At 38.0% G+C, this 17,779-nt stretch overlaps 1 long non-coding RNA gene across 1 annotated transcript; it reads right to left on the reverse strand.

The window, feature by feature from the left end:
* Nucleotides 1-3,019: 3,019 nt before the first annotated feature.
* On the reverse strand, nt 3,020-16,428 carry LOC107756571 (uncharacterized). Its single transcript, XR_001641831.1, has 3 exons — nt 16,271-16,428; nt 13,916-13,925; nt 3,020-3,032 (listed from the first exon to the last, which is right to left on the reverse strand). It is a non-coding gene; the product is annotated as an uncharacterized LOC107756571 (long non-coding RNA).
* Between the last annotated feature and the right edge of the window lie 1,351 nt (nt 16,429-17,779).

Genomic DNA, 17,779 nt, shown 5'->3' on the forward strand with positions numbered 1-17,779 from the left:
AGTTGGAAAAAGGATCACCCCCTCCTAAAAATGACTCGTGAACTCAATCAGGTGTAGCTAATCACCTTCTCAATGGCACACAAAGTCATTTGAACTTTCAACTGCGATCAGCTGTGGTCATATCTCAGCTTGAAAATAGCTTTCCTGGAGCATTTGATCCTTGGTAGTGCAACTGAATCAAACAACCAGCTATGGGTGGCAAGACACAGTCAAAAGATCTCCGGGATAAAGTTGTGGACAGGCACAAGTCAGGAGATGGATACAAACAAATTTCAAAGGCTTTATCAATGCCTAGAAGCACAGTGAAGTCTATTATTAAGAAGTGGAAGGTATTTGGTACAACACAGACCCTCCCTGAATCAGGGAGTCGCTCCAAACTGGATGAAAGAGGCAGGAGGAAACTGGTCAGAGAGGTTACCAAGAGGCCTACAGCAACTCTGAAGCAGTTGCAGGAATTTATGACAAAGAGTGGTCATTGTGTACATGTGACAACAATATCACAAATTCTGTTTGGGGTCCAAGCCAGGTCCATGTTATTGGCTTTACCAAATTAAAAAATAACAAATAAAAACAAATGTAACAAATAAAATAATAATAATAATTTGCTTCAATCATCCTCCATATAAATGTTTTATGTCTGAGTTTTCATTAAATAATGCAATTAAATAATGCAAATATGTCATTTCAGTTTCTGGGACCTCAAATATAAAAACAATAAAGTCTCAACAGAACATGATGGTTTTAAAACGGTCTGTCCTGAGGGGCCATGGTTCTTTCACTTCCTCTCATTCTGGTGTCAAAGTATTGAAAAATTAGTGTACTTTGACTGTAGAGGTTTCTGGGCATGTTTAGAAACAAAGAACACAGAGTTTTTCATGCCTTTTGATCTTCTCAGCACCTGTGGTCTCCTAACCACCTACACAAAACACACACAGACCAACGGCATGTTTCTCTGTTTGCCAACTCAGAAAAAGGTTGATGAGTGCAACCTGTTTCTGTCTTAAGAGTACACGTTGCCCGTTAGTGCATGTTACAGTCATGGCGAAGTATGCGTGAGTGATGCCCCCCCGATGTCTTTCATCTGCTGTCTCATAGTTGTGTGTTTTTTGTTTGCTCAGGTTTTGGGGGCACGAGGAGGGAGGGACTCTTACCTGTCATGCCAGGCCTGTGTTTATCCACAGGCAGACTGTGGCTTTTTTCAGATCTGTAATGGTTTTGCATTTATGTTTGGGAAAGGAAAAGTTACTGGAATACTGTGTTGATAGAGGCAGAGAGAGCGAGAGAGAGAGAAAGGAGGAGCAAATAAGAAAGAAAGAAAGGCAAGTTTCAGCAGTAATATGAGGGTAGGTCCATTACTTCTCACAGATAAACATGTTTTTGCACTGCAAAACCTGGAGAAAGTTTGTGTACCCTCACAGGCAATCCAGCAGATGTCAATGATAACTTTAAAGGTTTGCGTGTGTGTGTTCCTGTAGCAGGAAGCTAAACGATCCACCTCACAGACAAATTAAACCGAAAGGAACCTAGAGATTACAGGCCACCAGTACAGAAACCACAGTTTAAATGAAAAGACTACAGCGCAGTGTTTTAACACGCTTAAACATGACAAGGAGTCATTCTTTAGCTCACTTCCAGTAAAGTCTTACAGTGACTGCTTTTCCATGCACAAGAATATTCATATATCAGTTAGTTTGTGTCTGATTGTCAAACCATTTGGATTACTTATCTCAAGAGATTTTTCACAGGTCCTCTCCTTTCATAACCTTCATTATAGGCTGATAGGTTCTACAGAATGCTGAGATACTGTGACTATTTGTCTGTGGTTGTGCAGAGGTTTTATCTTATCACCACATATCACATCCCTGTTTTATCAGATTGTGGCTTCTGGTGCATTCATGTCATTGGGCCGTTTAAAAGTGCTGTAGCACTGATGAGGCATTTCTATGAGTCAGATTGATAGTAACATACTTTGGTGTAGATTTTATATGAATTAAGACCTCTTGTAGTTTATTATCTTTATCAGAGCTCTGCTGGATGACGGTCTCCTCCTCCTGTTTTGAGAAATAATACTGGTGTGGAGAATCAGGCATGTCATGCGCCAATCGTTTGAGGCACGATAACATCTTAGTATTTTATTATTGATTTATAAGATATTTTATTCTAGTAAATCAGTTTATATATACACTGAACAAAATTATAAACGCAACACTTTTGTTTTTGCCCGCATTTTTCATGAGCTGAACTCAAAGATCTAAGACTTTTTCTATGTACACAAAAGGCCTATTTCTCTCAAATATTGTTCACAAATCTGTGTTAGTGAGCACTTCTCCTTTGCCGAGATAATCCATCAACCTCAAGGAGATGTGCTCACTAACACAGATTTAGACAGATTTGTGAACAATATTTGAGAGAAATAGGCCGTTTGTGTACATAGAAAAAGTCTTAGATCTTTGAGTTCAGCTCATGAAAAATGGGGGCAAAAACAAAAGTGTTGCGTTTATAATTTTGTTCAGTGTAGATATGAATCTGTGTGAATATGCTAAAGGGCTTTGGGACCACTGACAGTGTGATTATGTATTTATTTATTGACTTAAATCTCGGCTTTTAATGGGCAACTACAAACGTAATACTCATTTTAGCACTTCAACACTAATCAGTCCACAGAGCGTATCAAGCACACTTTAAACTCTAAAACTGAGTTAGACTGTTTAGAACCGTGGGTATATTTGTTGTGATTGTAACACACATGATGCGTGAATAAACTAAACAATTGCAGAATTAGTTGTTCATTCCAGGGTTAAAGCAGATCATTCCCCCATGGACACGGCTTTCCTTCCTGTTCTCTTGTCATCAGACGAGGGGAAGGGGAGCTGTGGATCTGCCAGTGGCTGTCTCTGTGTGTTTGAATTTCCGTACAGACTTTTTGTGAAGCAAACTAGCATGTTCCTAAAGGGCAGTGGGTACAGAGGCGTTACTGTCAGTGCAGATACAGTGGGTACGGAAAGTATTCAGACCCCCTTAAATTTTTCACTCTTTGTTATATTGCAGCCATTTGCTAAAATCATTTAAGTTAATTTTTTTTCCTCATTAATGTACACACAGCACCCCATATTGACAGAAAAACACAGAATTGTTGACATTTTTGCAAATTTATTAAAAAAGAAAAACTGAAATATAACATGGTCCTAAGTATTCAGACCCTCTGCTCAGTATTTAGTAGAAGCACCCATTTGATCTAATACAGCCATGAGTCTTTGGGAAAGATGCAACAAGTTTTTCACACAAATTTAAGGGGGTCTGAATACTTTCCGTACCCACTGTAGATTGCGATGATCATCTTCATTAGCTTTATGTATTGGACCTGCAGAGAGAGAGGAGGAAAGATCTTGCTGGCTGACTGCTTTTGGATTTCCAGATGTGCTTTGCTCTTGAGGAGAAATATAATACACATTACAATATGCTTGTATGTTGACATTAGTTCAATGCATTAGTTAACGAGCTAACATAAAAAAAATACAAAAAAAAACAATAAAATTCTGAATTGTTTACCATACGAAGCTATTTCAAGTTGTAATCTGTCCCTTAAAATGATTTTTATTAGTCAAGTTGATTCAGTCATAATATAAAACAAAAGTTTGGGGTCTGTAAATTGTAATGTTGTAAAAAAAATTATTACCATTAAAATTAACTGTTTTGTTAAAAAAAAAAAAAAAAAAACGTATTTGTAAAAAGAATTTTTCCTGTGATGGCAAAGTCGAATTTTCAGCAGCCATTACTCCAATTACATGATCCTTCAACAATCATGTTAAAAACAGTTGTGGTGCTATTTTTGTGGAAAATGTGATACTTTTTTTTCAGGAATTTTTTTTTTGATGAATCGACAGTTCAAAAGAACAGCATTTATTTGAAATAGGAATCTTTTGTAACATTATAAATGTCTTTACTTACACTTTTGGTTAGTTTATGGTGATGTCAGCATGTCTCTAGTGTTATAAGACAGACAGACAGAGAGGAAGACAGGCTAGAGAGAAAGCCAAAGGATCAGAAGTCTGTCTCTCCCACCAGCACATCAGATCATTTAACACTCACACACACACATACACTAGACTGGAGCTGAATCATGATGCGACACTGACTCCCAATCATAATTCCCTTTTCTGTGTAATATTTTCCATGATGTAGCAGACTTGTAGGTTTTACATTTTCAGCAATACTGTCAATATCCGCAGACTGACAATCCTGCAGATTTAAATGATCAAAGAGAGATGAGAAAAACACTCCAGCTTTAGGCCTGAGATCAGTTCTTGATTTACCTCAAGCTAAAGCAGTTGCTGTAGTTCAGCAAAGCTAATTCCACAATACAAGACTCATCAAATCGACTTTTGATGTTTTATATCTGCGACTAGTTTGTGACAAAAAGCAAGTCTGCACTTGCATTAGGAGCACTTTTACAGAAAGATCAGCATATCCTCATGACCACTTAAAGGCATTTACTTCCTTTACACAATTACAGTGCTGTTGGTGGCTAATGCCGATGCAGGTCAGGTCAAATTGTCCATTCATCTGCACCTAAAACATGGTCAATTAAAGCGGTTAGGTCAATAGAAACAGTGGGGAGAAAGAAAGGAAGATATCTTTGTTTGGGGAGTGTTGAAAGACAGAAAGAGAAGCTTGTTCAGTACAATCAATATTGTAGTCAGAATCCCCTAATGATTAGTATCTAGATGCTTTTTTCACCTTGTGTTTGGATTTATTGCATCTGTGTTCCTTTTCTCCTTTTATCAAATGTAGGTCTAATTTTCTTCTTCCTTCCAATCTTTTCTTGCCCTATGCATCAACAACTCTCTCTCTTTCTGTAGCATGACGTATGACCTTCAATGCACCATGGGAGACTGTAACAAGTGAGAGGTTATTCTGCACTTAATTGCTGTGGTGACAGCGCTGCTGAAGGGTAGTCTTTAAGATTCTGCTGTAACATCATAGGTCAGTGACATGGCATTTCATGTCTCCTAAAGCTGTCATATTACTACAGCAGGCTGCTTAAGACTCAAAACCACAATTCCTAACTATTCTCTGAGGAAAAACAGGATGGTTTGCTACCATGGCATGCTTTTACTGAGATAACCAAACATTAGTTTGTGTTTTTTACTTCACACATCTTTGATTCTGCTGTCTCTTTTATGGGAGATAACAGTTTCTTTGCTGTTAAACAAAGGAATTATTCACCCAAAAATAAAAACTGAAATTGATTAAACTTTCCTCAGGTCATCGGAGATGTAGATAAGATTTTTTTTTTTACACTTTCAGCACTTGCTCACCAGTGGATCCTCTGCAGTAAATGGGTGCCGTCAGAATGAGAGTCCAAACAGCTGATAAAAACATCACAATAATCCACAAGTCCAGTACATCAATTAACATCTTGTGAAGGAAAAAGCAAATCCATTTTTAAGGCATTTTAACTTTAAACCATTGCTTCTGGCCAAAATTTGAGTCCATAATCCACAATAACACATCCTCCAGTGAAAAAGTCCATCCCCTGTTGTTCTCCTACATCAAAATCCATCAACATATTTGTTTAGAACTGTTTTGGACTGTTCTCACTTGTAAATGGTGCTTAATCTGTGCATATTTCTCTCCTGATTCAGATGAGACTACTTTGGTGAGCAAGTGATGTAATGCTGAATTTCTCTAAATCTGTTCCAATGAAGAAACAAACTGATCTACATCATGGATCCATCCATTTGTACTTTCAAAACAACCTTCTGATTATGATTCATCATGGCACGGTAATATGAACACCAAATACAACCGCAGAGGGTGGTGTTATCTCAGTCTGAGTTTGTAGTAACTGCCTTTTAACTACACACAGAAGCAGGGTTGCCAGGTTTTCACAAGAAAACCTGCCCAATCGCTACTTAAAACTAGCCCAAAACTAGCCCAATGGCATTTCGAGGGGGTCCCCAGTTAAAAATCGTGTTCCGGGGTTTTTTTTTTTGGTGGGGTTCCCCTGCTAAAATTCGCATTCCAGGGGATAAATATCATGTTATTGGAGTCGCTTCAACACGCGGACATGAAAAACAACCCGCAGCAACAGTGTTAAAGTAGCCCAATTCCACGGGAAAACCGTGGACTTGGCAACACTGCACAGAAGATCTGTTATGGAGGCTAACTGCTAGCATACACAATTAAAGGGACAGTTCACCCAAATTTCTGTCATCTTGTACTCACCCTCATGTTGTTTCAAATCTGTGAAACACAACTGTTTTTGACCATGGGAGTAAGTAATTTTCATGTGAGCTATATTATTTTAACACAACAAAATAACATCAAAATAGATGTAGATGTCGAGGTTTATATTAATGATTGATATCGGTAGAGAGGCTTTTTGTCATTCATTCCTGCTGTAAAACCTTGATCTTAAATCTTGATTCTCCTTGAAATCTTTGGAATGACAGCTCATTACAGAAAGCCTCAGACATTCAGTAATGATTCAGTTCAACTTCTGTGCTTTATATTCAGTAGAAAAACAGCTGTTTCCACTGCTAGTCTCTTGAAACTCCGATGAATTATGCAGCATACCTTAGAGCCAACTGAACCGTGCTGTGCCTCTAATTGGGCTGAATTTCACTGAGAGGTTATCAATAGAGGTATTTCATGCACATTTGTTAGCAACTCAGTGAGAAATTCTGAATAATACTGCCTTATACATTTGCCAGAAGTAGAGTCTGGAATTGAAGATTTTTTAAATTGAAATTATTGGTTTGTTATGGTTTGATCAGACTCTGACATTATTATCGCAAAATATTATCACAAACAGATTTCATGTCTCTAAATGTATTGTTCTGGAATTTGTTGATAACATATGCTTGATACAATGCACAAGTTTACAAGTCAAAAGGTTATATTGAAATACCTGAAATACCTGAAATATGCAGAACTTGTTGGCCGATATTTACTCTTTGCAGGCTGAGTTGGTGAGAGTTGCTTATGCAAAAGAAACCTGATATCATTAGTATTCATAAGTATTTGTACATTATTTTTACACAGATTTTTGTATGTCTGGATTTACACTGAAACAAACAATATAGACGTATTGACAGCACTGAAAGTTATGTACACGCATCTACAGACACAACAAATATTTTTAATAATTTTTTTTAATTATAAATATATTCATATAGTTACATTTTGCTATTAAAATATTTAAATGGTTAAATATTAATCCATTTCATTTTAACATTTTAAAGTTTAGACTTTGGTAAAGTGGTAAATATAGCACCAGAAACAGAAAGAAGCGGTTATAATATCAAATGAGGTAAAAGCATTAAATACATGTGATGGCATTGAACATATTTTATTGATATCATTGAATTACATACAATAAAATCAATCTATTAATTAAATAATTTTAATATTCAGTAAGCCCTAAAATAATTTTTAAGCCTACGTACATCTCTATGTTAATGTAAAATGCATATTCAGTGTCTATGCAAGCTTACAAAAATATGTATACAAGAAAAGTTGAATATAAAATATTTTTTTTGTCTTTTCAGTCTTAAAATAAGAGTTCAGCCAAAGATAAAAGTTGTGAGTGTCATACAGGTTTGGAATGGTATGATGCTGAGTAAATGATGACATGTTTTTGTGTGAACTGTCCCTTTAATAGTCATTCTTTCCATAGTGACCATAAAATGCTCGACTAATGACTCTTCCCAGAAGTAAATCAGCTAATGTGATGGATGCAAGTAGCTCTTGTATGCACAGTTGTTTCACAAGTACAACCTCAGATTTCACAGAAAGAACAGACTAACAGAACTCCAGACAAATACTGAAAGAGAGAGAGACTGAGAACCAGCCAGCCATGAGTCTGTGGATTGTAGGAAATTGAAAGACATAAAGGCTAAAAGGAGGAAGGGGAAGAACTCTGGGTTTGATTCTGCTTCAGAGGGGCATGTGGTGCCACTGACTGGCGGGCCGGCGATTAATGAGAGTTTGATTTAAGGGCTGTTCTCAGAGCAGCCGTCCCCGGCGCAGACTCTGGCTTTGGTGTGGTTGCTCTTGCAGACATGTTAATCATGGCTACAGATGATTCTACCATACACTTCCAGCAGGGCTGCAGTCTGCATGTTGCTCTGCCCATTAATAACCTCAGAAGGCACGGCTGCCTGACTGCGTGCTGGCGCAGGAGTCGACTGATGCCCTGTGAGTGAATGAGCGAGCGAGCGCGCTGGAGGCCTCGCATGAACAGTTGCTGCCGCTGCCTCCACAGATGAGATTTTTAAATCAGATTTTCACAAGGTTTCATTTCAGCAGCTGGGTTTCATTTTGATTTTGGATTTTATTTAAAAAAAAATAGGTTATTGCAATATACAACACATAGATAAGTCCAAAATCCAATACCACTAGTAAAAATGCTTTTGTTTTGCATTTTTCTAAATTAATAATATATTTTCATTTAAAATTATAATAGCAATTTTATTGAAAAGTTAAATTTAAACAAAATTATAAATTATGGTAAAACTTCAGTTTAGGGAACAGTTCTCACTATTAACTAGTTGCTTACTGGCATGCATATTACTAACGTAGTGTCTATTTATTAGTAAAAAAGCACATATTAATGCCTTATTCTGCAGGACCATATTTTAGATCCCTTAATCCTACCCCATACCTAAACTTAACAACTACCTTACTAACTATTAATAAGCAGCAACTTATGAGTTTACTGAGGTAACAGTCATCGTTATTAGTTAGTTAATAGTAAGAATTGGTCCCCAAACTAAGGTGTGGCCTAAATTAACTTATTAATGTCTTAGTATTTGGTTTGTCCAAAAGCATTTACTTTTTATTTCCAGGTTTAAATTTATTTTAATGCAGTCTCAAACTTTTGGACCCCACACTAAGTCAGACCTAAATGTGTGCAGCAATTCTGAAGCTTTGGAAAATGACACTTCCAGCTATTTACAGTACCTGGAGGGGGGCGGTACAGTATCATCTTAACAAATGTATTGTTAAACTATCAACACAAATTTGAAATAGATATCTTTCTATGTATCAAACAATATATTCTGTGAAATTTTTACCCTAGAGAAACATGCTTATGTGACTGAAACACAATATAGAGTGAGTCACTGAGATGAATTTTAGATTATGTTAGAATACAGAATACTGTGTTAGAATCCATCCATCCATCCATCCATCCATCCAGTCTGTAAGGTCTAGGTTCAGCGCACAAAGACTGACCGTTCAGCCCTCTCCATTTCCCCGTATCCCAGTATAAGTAGAATAAATGTTTGGAAGGATAAATGTTTAGTGAGATCTTTTGACTGCCTTGAGACTTTTCATTTCCCAGAAGGCCAATGAGATAATCTGCTGGGCTCTGTACGGTTTTTGATATCCATTTTAGGGCAAGCCTATATAAATTGCTCATTTACTTGCAGGGCACTCTCAGATGGCTTTCCTTCAGTGGAATGAGTGAAATCTACCTTGTGAAGGCTGTTGTGATCTGTCTGTCTGCACGCCTGGTTAAGTATACCAGAAGGCCAGGCTTAAAGCTTACACTGCAACACCCACAGCTCTGTCATCATGAAAAAACATACATTACCCTGTTTGGCTTGGCTGTTTTATTGTTCACACAAACAACGTGAGACCCAAACAGCGGTCTCAAAGGCATCAGGGGAGTCCTGCGCTCCCCTTACGCTTTCTTTAGTGCGAATGCAGGTCATGTAACAGCTCATCAAGGCTGGTATGCAGTCAGAGAAAGAGAGTCTTAACAGAGCAAAACACACAGAGGGGAGAAATCAGCCAAGGTCAGACAGGGCCAAATGCCTGCTTCCTGAACACCTCCCACCCCACCACCCGACACCCTTCCTCCCTGCTCGCCTGCCTAACATTACGATCAGCTCGCTGATGGCTGACCTCATCAGAGAGAGCAAGGGTTCAGCTGGGTTTTGCGCACTGCTACAGACAGACCCTCACAGAAAGCCCAGCATGAGTCCTTCAGCCCAGGGGTCCAGGCCCTCTGGACGCAGTCGACAACAGCACAAACAGCTCAGTGTTTTGAGGCTTCTCAAATCACTTCCAAGCACTTAATGTAGGGCACATTAACTGATGAATGCGGTGAGGTGGGATGGGTTCAGATGAGGCAGATTCTGCTTGTCTAACGTGATCGAATGCTCCGTTCCCAAGGGAAATCTCCCCACATGATGATCAGCACCCCATGCAAACCACCTTTCTCAAAACAAATGGACTTGTTTGTAGATGGGGACCGGGCGTCTCTCTGGCCCAAACATCCTGGAGTACTTTGCCCTCTAATCCCAGACTGTTTGGATGTTTTTATGAGCTGTTTATACTTGTCGATTTATCACTATGCTTGGTAGTTCACTTAATTATTTATCATATACTTTCAGCTTGCAGTAGAATCACAGTGTTTGGGCTGTCAGATTCTGTTCTGAGTTTTATTCAACCTAGGCTTGCTAGAAAAACGTGCCTCTACATACATTTTTTGAAAAACTCCAAATACATACCTATACATACAATTCACTGCAGTTTCCAGCTGAAATGACTACTAGTGACAGTAAAACATAAACTTTTATTCCTTTTCACACAAATCAGATTCACACAGATTATTGATTAATAAAGACTATGGATTATTGATTATTATTTACACATTTCCTCAATAATATGTTATGACCACAAAACACTTTTACCATAGTCCATGATTTGTAAACTAATTCAGTTGGTGTTTGCATCATAACCAGCTCCATGTGTATGGCTTTTCTGATATAGTAAACGTGCTCGGTAGCTCACCTGGTACAATATTGCACTTGCAATAGAGAAGATCTAAAGGACTTGTAGAAGCAAGCTAAAATGGCACGGTTACTTTAACAAATGCATTTTTATCTAACATTTGATTTTGTTAACAGTATTGGTTTAAGTTAGTGTTTAGTGTATGTGGTGCATTAAGTGATAAAACATTAACCTTTTAGCGCCACTACCTGGACATTTAATTTCCCAGCTGCCGCAATGTACAACAACCAACGTAATAAAATGCTGCTAAATTATTCACGTTCATCTGTTTCAGAGAAAACTGAACACAAATTTAGTGCCACTCACTGACCATTTCACTTTAAAAGTGCTGCGAAACATGCAAGAAGCAATGTAATATCATTTTGCAGAAAGCATGTTTTTCCAATGAGCCTGGGTTGGTTTTATTTCAGTGTTACTGCCAAGGATTTAAACACCTTTTCGTGAGAGAGATTTATGGTGTTGTTAATTAATTTTTGTCATGGCATGACCATGGATCACTTGACGCAAAGTCTATTTAGCCATTGATTTCTGAGACGTTTTAGCAGGTTCTATGAAGCCCATTTCTGGCAAGCGCTCACAGACTTAATCCCCTATTTTTGAAAGTCTAATTAATATAGTGCTGACAGCCCTGGGGAAGCCCGAAACACACTTTTTTTGTTCGCATTATAAATGAGGATCTGAAAAGGAAGGTCTCCTTCTTTGAGTAGACACTGTTTTCTGTATTTAGCGTTTGCCATCTTTCCTGTCCTTTGAAAACTATAGAGCCCATCTGCTACCCAGTGCAGAAAGATCTCGGTCATTAGCTGTACTTAAGCTATTGGGGAGAGAGGGAAAAAAAGGTCCAGCAGGAAAATTTAACATCTCCCATATGCTTTCTAAAATCAGCCATTTGCGCTCTAAGCCAAATGGTGGGTTGCACTATTTGTTCATGTGCTTAGCCTCTGCTGCTGGAGTCATTTTTCCAATCTGTGTTGAGCGTCTCCTGCTGAACTTTCCTTCACACAATAACGTAGCAGTGCAGAGGCCGCAGAAGAGAGCTGGAAAGCCCCACCCTAACCTCTGAAGCTAATGACAGGGTAGAAAAAGTACTCTGTCAACCCCAAACTAGCATTATGCTAACAACTGATGATTTGAATGTTCATGTTTCCTGTTTATGACACAAAATTATAAAAAGCTGTAAAGTGTTTTGAATGGCGAAGTCGTCTTCACCTGAGATGAAGTTTAAAATAATAAAGGCATATTGTGAATGATTAAGTTGCAATTATGGGAAATAAACTGCAATTCTGAAAAAAAAGTTTCATTTTTGAGATATAAAGTAGCAATATTGAGATGCCTTTTTGTTGTGCTTTGTTTCCCTTATTTCAATTCAGTCACTGATTGAGAATTGGTACATAGCAGCTTGTTTAGTCTATAATACATGCTGCTTTCTGAACCATATTTATGTGGGGAGTACAGAGTTAAATAAGCCATTTATTTGCTCAATCAAGCAGGGAAATTGAAATGGTTGACACGTTTTAACTGCTGGGCTGATTGCTGTATATTTTGATATTCTTTTACAGTTTACTTTGTGAATTGCTCTCACCCTCCCTTCGCTCCTCGCTAATTGAAAGTGAGTGATTACCATGGACTGCTGGATGTGATGACATCCCCCTTTTCGGTGGAGGAAAGTAGCCTTCTGTTTTGCATATGTTAAATTGATACATTATTCAAATCCCAATGGCGAGGAACCAATCAGGACGGAATACTGAAAGCTCTTATTTCATCAGTGCACAAAACAAAACAAGATTAAATCAGAAGTACTCTGAATGATGCCCAGAGGCCTCTGGGCTAAACATTTTATTTTCTGAGAACAAAGTACGTGGTCTCTCACATAACTCATATTTGATGCAATTCCTGTGCTTGCAAATGCTGCTATTATTTACTCAACCTTACACTGTTCCAAATCCATATGACTTTACCTTTTGGATCAGACACAGAAGGTGATTTTTTTTTAAAGAAAGTTTTACGATTTGGAGTATAGTGTACAAGTCAGATGGACAACTTTTATGAACATTTTCTGTCTTGTTGAAGTGTGAAAGCTTTAGTCACTTTTCTGCTTTTGTCTCAGTGTTATTTTAGTATTATTTACACCTACACCTATTAAATTTAATTTTATTACATTTTACTTCAGTTTAGAACTTAAACTTATTTCATTTTTATTTCTAATTCAACATTTCTAACTTGTGCTGAAGTTTCTTGACATGACATGAAGTTTTTCATGTCTTATTTTTATTTTGTTTCATTTCACCTTTATTTAAATGAATGAAAAACAAGTTTTAATAGTTTTCGTTTTAGTTAACAATAACAGCCCTGTTTCGTGTCAGTACACATTTGGAACAACATGAGGATGAGTAAATGATGACAGAATTTGTATTTTTTTGAATGAACTCTCTTTCTAAATTCTCTTAAAACAGGGGTGTCCAAACTTTTCCTAAAGAGGGCCGGATTCGACGATGTGGAAACACTGGGGGGCCGGATGCTTCGCGGGCCGCTTAAAATTCATCCACGGGCCGCAGTTTGGACACCCCTGTCTTAAAAGCTAGGTCTAATTTCCTGTCTTAATCCTGTTTATTTCAGTGTATTTCTACTGCTTCAGTACATGCTGGCTAAATCTTTTTTTTTTCTCTCTCTCTCTCTAAAAGTATTTAGTTGTGAAGAGATGGAAAAAATAGTCAGTGATGCAGACTGGAGGTGGACTTGAATAATTCATCGGTCTGGCCGTGTTCCTGCTCTTCGCTGTGTGATAATGAAAGGGACCCTCTGGGACCTCGGTATCTGCCGGTCAGTGATTCACATAACACCCAGCAGACAGATAACCTGCACACAGAGGCAGGCCTTTGATTGTTTCTACAGTTTTATATTTTCTGCACTCTATTAAATATTTATCCCAGGCAGTTGCTCAAAAATTATCAGTTGCGGCCATTGCCGGCTCTTGCTCCTGCCCCTGGCATTCGGAAAAAGGTTACATTTGTAGCTTCTTGCTCCGAGAGAGTGTTGTTTAGGTTTTTCCCTCGTTTTGCCGCAAGCCTGGGTTTGATGCTCAAGTTTTGATGTCGGCGTTGGCTGAGACTGTTGGGTGTCTCGTGTCAGAGCACTCAGTAATTCCTCCTCTCATGCCCTGTGGCACTTCAATCACCAGCACGGTCAATCTGCACTCGAGAGATGAGTCTGTAACAGCTTCCAGATATGGAGTGCAGATTTTATCCCTCCTCTTTTCCCTGCATAAATACTGTGTTCCTTGTCTGCAGTTGAGGTATGTGGGGTTGTTTTGGTCGTTTTCCATACTGACTTGTTTGGCAGTCTCGCCTTCTCTGTTAGTGGAGCTCAGCGGGCCTTTGCCCCCACCTCTTCGTTTTCTGTGTGAATGTGAACGCCACACAGTCCTGCCTGTGGTAATTAAACCTCTTGGGCAGCAGGAGGTGAACTAAGGCTCAAATCCACACAGTGTGTCTGCCAATGACCCCCTGCAATCTTCGGTAATTCAACCACCCCCTCTGGCTGTGAGAGTCCTGTTTGGTTACACATCACCGGCTGGATAAACAAAACTGTATACGAAGATGAGAAAGGAGGAGCGGTGGAAACACAAGGGAAGCAGTCTTATTAAAGGGCACCAGAATGCGGCTACAACAAACATAATGTGACATTCCTGTGCACATCAGTGAAACATCTGAAACTTGTGCATATCACTGTTTAATGTGGTTATCAGGCAGTGAAAATAAACTCAGGAACTTTTAATTGAATGAAGGCAGTTGGTATGTTTGCCTTGTGGCTCGACTGCTTGCTCACTTCCTAGTGAAAAGTGTCCCAGACTCACTTTAAACACTATAATACTTCTATCTCTGTCATTGATTTCATTTTATTGATATATATTTTTGAAAGAAATTGGTACTTTTGTTGTACTTTTATTAGCAAAGTTTGCATTACTGCATTAAACTGATCAAAAGTGACAGTAAAGATATTTATAATGTTACAAAAGATTTATATTTTATGCATGTGCAGTTCTTTCTAGTCATCAAATAATCCTGAAAAAAAGTATATCATTATTTCCACAAAAATATTAAGCAGCACAACTGTTTTCAACATTGATAATAATAAGAAATATTTTTGAGCACCAAATCAGCATATTAGAATGATTTCTGAAGAATCATGTGACACTGAAGACTGAAGTGATGACTGCTGAAAATTCAGCTTTTCCATCACAGGAATAGGCTATATTTTAAAAAAGTATTAAAATAGAAAACAGTTATTTTGCATTGCAATAATATTTTGCAATATTACTGTTTTACTCTATTTTTAATCAAATAAATGCAGCCTCAGTGAACATAAGACACTTTTTTTCAAAAACATTTAAAAGTCTTATAGACCCCAAACCTTTTGAACAGTAGTGTATTTAATAATATTTAGTTTTATCTATCATCCTCTTATAGATACTTTGCATGTTTACATTTGCAGCTCTAATCAAGCTCCAGCAGGTTTTTGTGTAGTGGAGCAACAGTCTTCATCTGTCTGTCAAGTATGCATGACACAATGCATGTGTGTGACTCTGAGACTAATTGTAGTCTGATTAACACGTATACATGCTGGATGAAGCCAGCATTATCCAGGTCTGTTCATCTGACTTTGCAAAACTGAACTGGTACGATTTCAATTAGACATCAGCATTTACATTTCAAAAAGACAAATTATTGCTGTAGTCCGACTGAAATCAAACCATTAAAGTGCACTTAAAGTACACTTACTGTGGAGAGAGGAAGAGAAAAACAGTGTCTTAAAAATAGTGTTTGCTGGGAAGGCTTATGGCCACACTTTCGAAACGTTGATCCTCGCCATTCAGCACTCAAGCAATCAAAACAATGTCCTGTGCAGTAAATTTTTACGTATTGTATATCTTTAAAAATACTGTCTTGTTTTCAACCGATCCTGTTGCTGTTCCTCTCCACCAGCATTTGTCAGTGAAAGGAAGAGGTCATACTTGCTCACCCTACAATTGTACCAGGATGTTAGCAGTAAAACTCAGTGAGTTAACACACTCCATGTTGTCCAATTTGTTACAGCCATAATCCTTGCATTTTTTTTAAAGCAGGTTTCTCATTATCTCCATCTTTTAACTATGACCCCTGCTATCTCTCTGTTTTTATACTAAACAAGGAACAAACTCTGTGAACTGTCTCATCTAAGCAGCTGTGTAATGGATGCATTGTTTACATGATACTTGTGTCCTGTTGTTTTCCTAACTAGCTCAATGACAAGACTTTCTTGGTCAAAAGGATGACCTTTTTCCTGAAGCTAATTGACCAAAGTCGTCTTGCTAGTTAAGTTAGTCAAGGGAATAGTTCACCCAAAAATGAAAATTTGCTGAAATTTTACTCCATTCAAGAACAAATAAAAATGTTCTTGAAAAAATAAAAAAATAAAAAATATTCACTTTTTTAGCTTTTTATTTTTTGCATTTAGTTAGGTTTCTGGTTTGTCTGCCAGCTCGGAAATGCTGAAAAGAAAACACGCAGCCAGTTTGTTGTGGGCTGTCTGAGTCTGAAACTGTGTCATCCAGCGAGCTGTTTCAATTTGCAGCTGGTTTCTACGTAGATAGCTAGCAATTTGAATAACACCAACTCCGAGCCATATACGGACTCCAAGGCAATTCATATCAAAGACTATAGATATACATACGGTTCACTCCTATTACTTATGAATGGGAGAAACTGTGATGCACAAAATGGTAGAATATGTCCTGTCTTCTAAATGAAAGAGCCAATGACTGATTGGTAAAATCATTGCGTCACTGCAGCTGCCGTTAGAAGCTCTGGTTCCCATAGAAACCTGAGATTCGCGCTTATGACTGCACATGCGCATTGACTGGTCTAGCCTGAAAATAGCTTTTTTTAACCCTATTTGAGCATAAGGAACAACATTTATGGGGTAGTTCATTTCAGATTTTGTTTAAATATGTAATATAATCATGAGTGCAGCAAGCAGTTTTTGAGATTTCAGGATTACCCCATTCATTTAGATAGGACTTGGTCTTGGATGCCCGAAATAGCTGCCCGGACGCATTGCAAATATGGTCTCTGAGTGAACAGACTTTCCTTGAAAGGGACTTTGTTCACGTGTCTTGTGTAGACACGCCCCACGGAAGAGAGGGGTGGGGTGAGCAGTAGCTCATTATAATTTAAAGAGACATACACCGAAACGTAACCGTGAACAGAGCTGTTTTTGACAAGGTAAAAGGGGTGTTGTTTTACACGACCATTGAAGAATTTTAATCAAAGTATGTTGCAGACATTTCATGAAGACCCTAAAGAATTATAGCAACTTGTGGGAAATGGGCAGCCGATGTCTCCTTTACAGTTAAAATGCCTTAATAATGGATTTGTTCCTTACAAACATGCAGCTTTTCACACAGCTTTTAAGACATTAAATGATGGACTGGAGTCGTATTGGTTACTTGTGAATGATTGTTGTTTTTATCAGCTGTTTGAACTCCCATTCACTGAGTACGATCCATTGGTGAGTGAGTGATGTAATGCTAAATTTCTCCTATTTCTCCTGTTCCAATGAACGAACAAACTTATCTATTATGGATCGCCTGAGTACATTTTTGGGTGAACTATCCTTTAAAGGTATACTTCACCCAAAACTAAAAATTCTGTAATTTGCTTACCATCATGTCATCACTAGACTTGTGCCGGTATTCGGTAATGCGATATATCACGGTAATGAATATGCACGATATTGTTATCGTGGGCACTTCTAAATACCATGAATAATTATATATTACAAATAATTCAGAATTTTTAATGCATTTTAAGAATACTTTTCCCATAAACTGGTCAAAATGCACAACACCACTGTATGCTGGATGAAAGACCCGTGAGCACTCTGATGTAAAGCGGACGTGAAGCACATGGCGGAACATGCGAGAGACGCTCTGGAT

This window comes from Sinocyclocheilus rhinocerous, unplaced genomic scaffold (assembly GCF_001515625.1).
Source record: "Sinocyclocheilus rhinocerous isolate Xijiao unplaced genomic scaffold, SAMN03320098_v1.1 scaffold683, whole genome shotgun sequence".
Classification (NCBI taxonomy): domain Eukaryota; kingdom Metazoa; phylum Chordata; class Actinopteri; order Cypriniformes; family Cyprinidae; genus Sinocyclocheilus; species Sinocyclocheilus rhinocerous.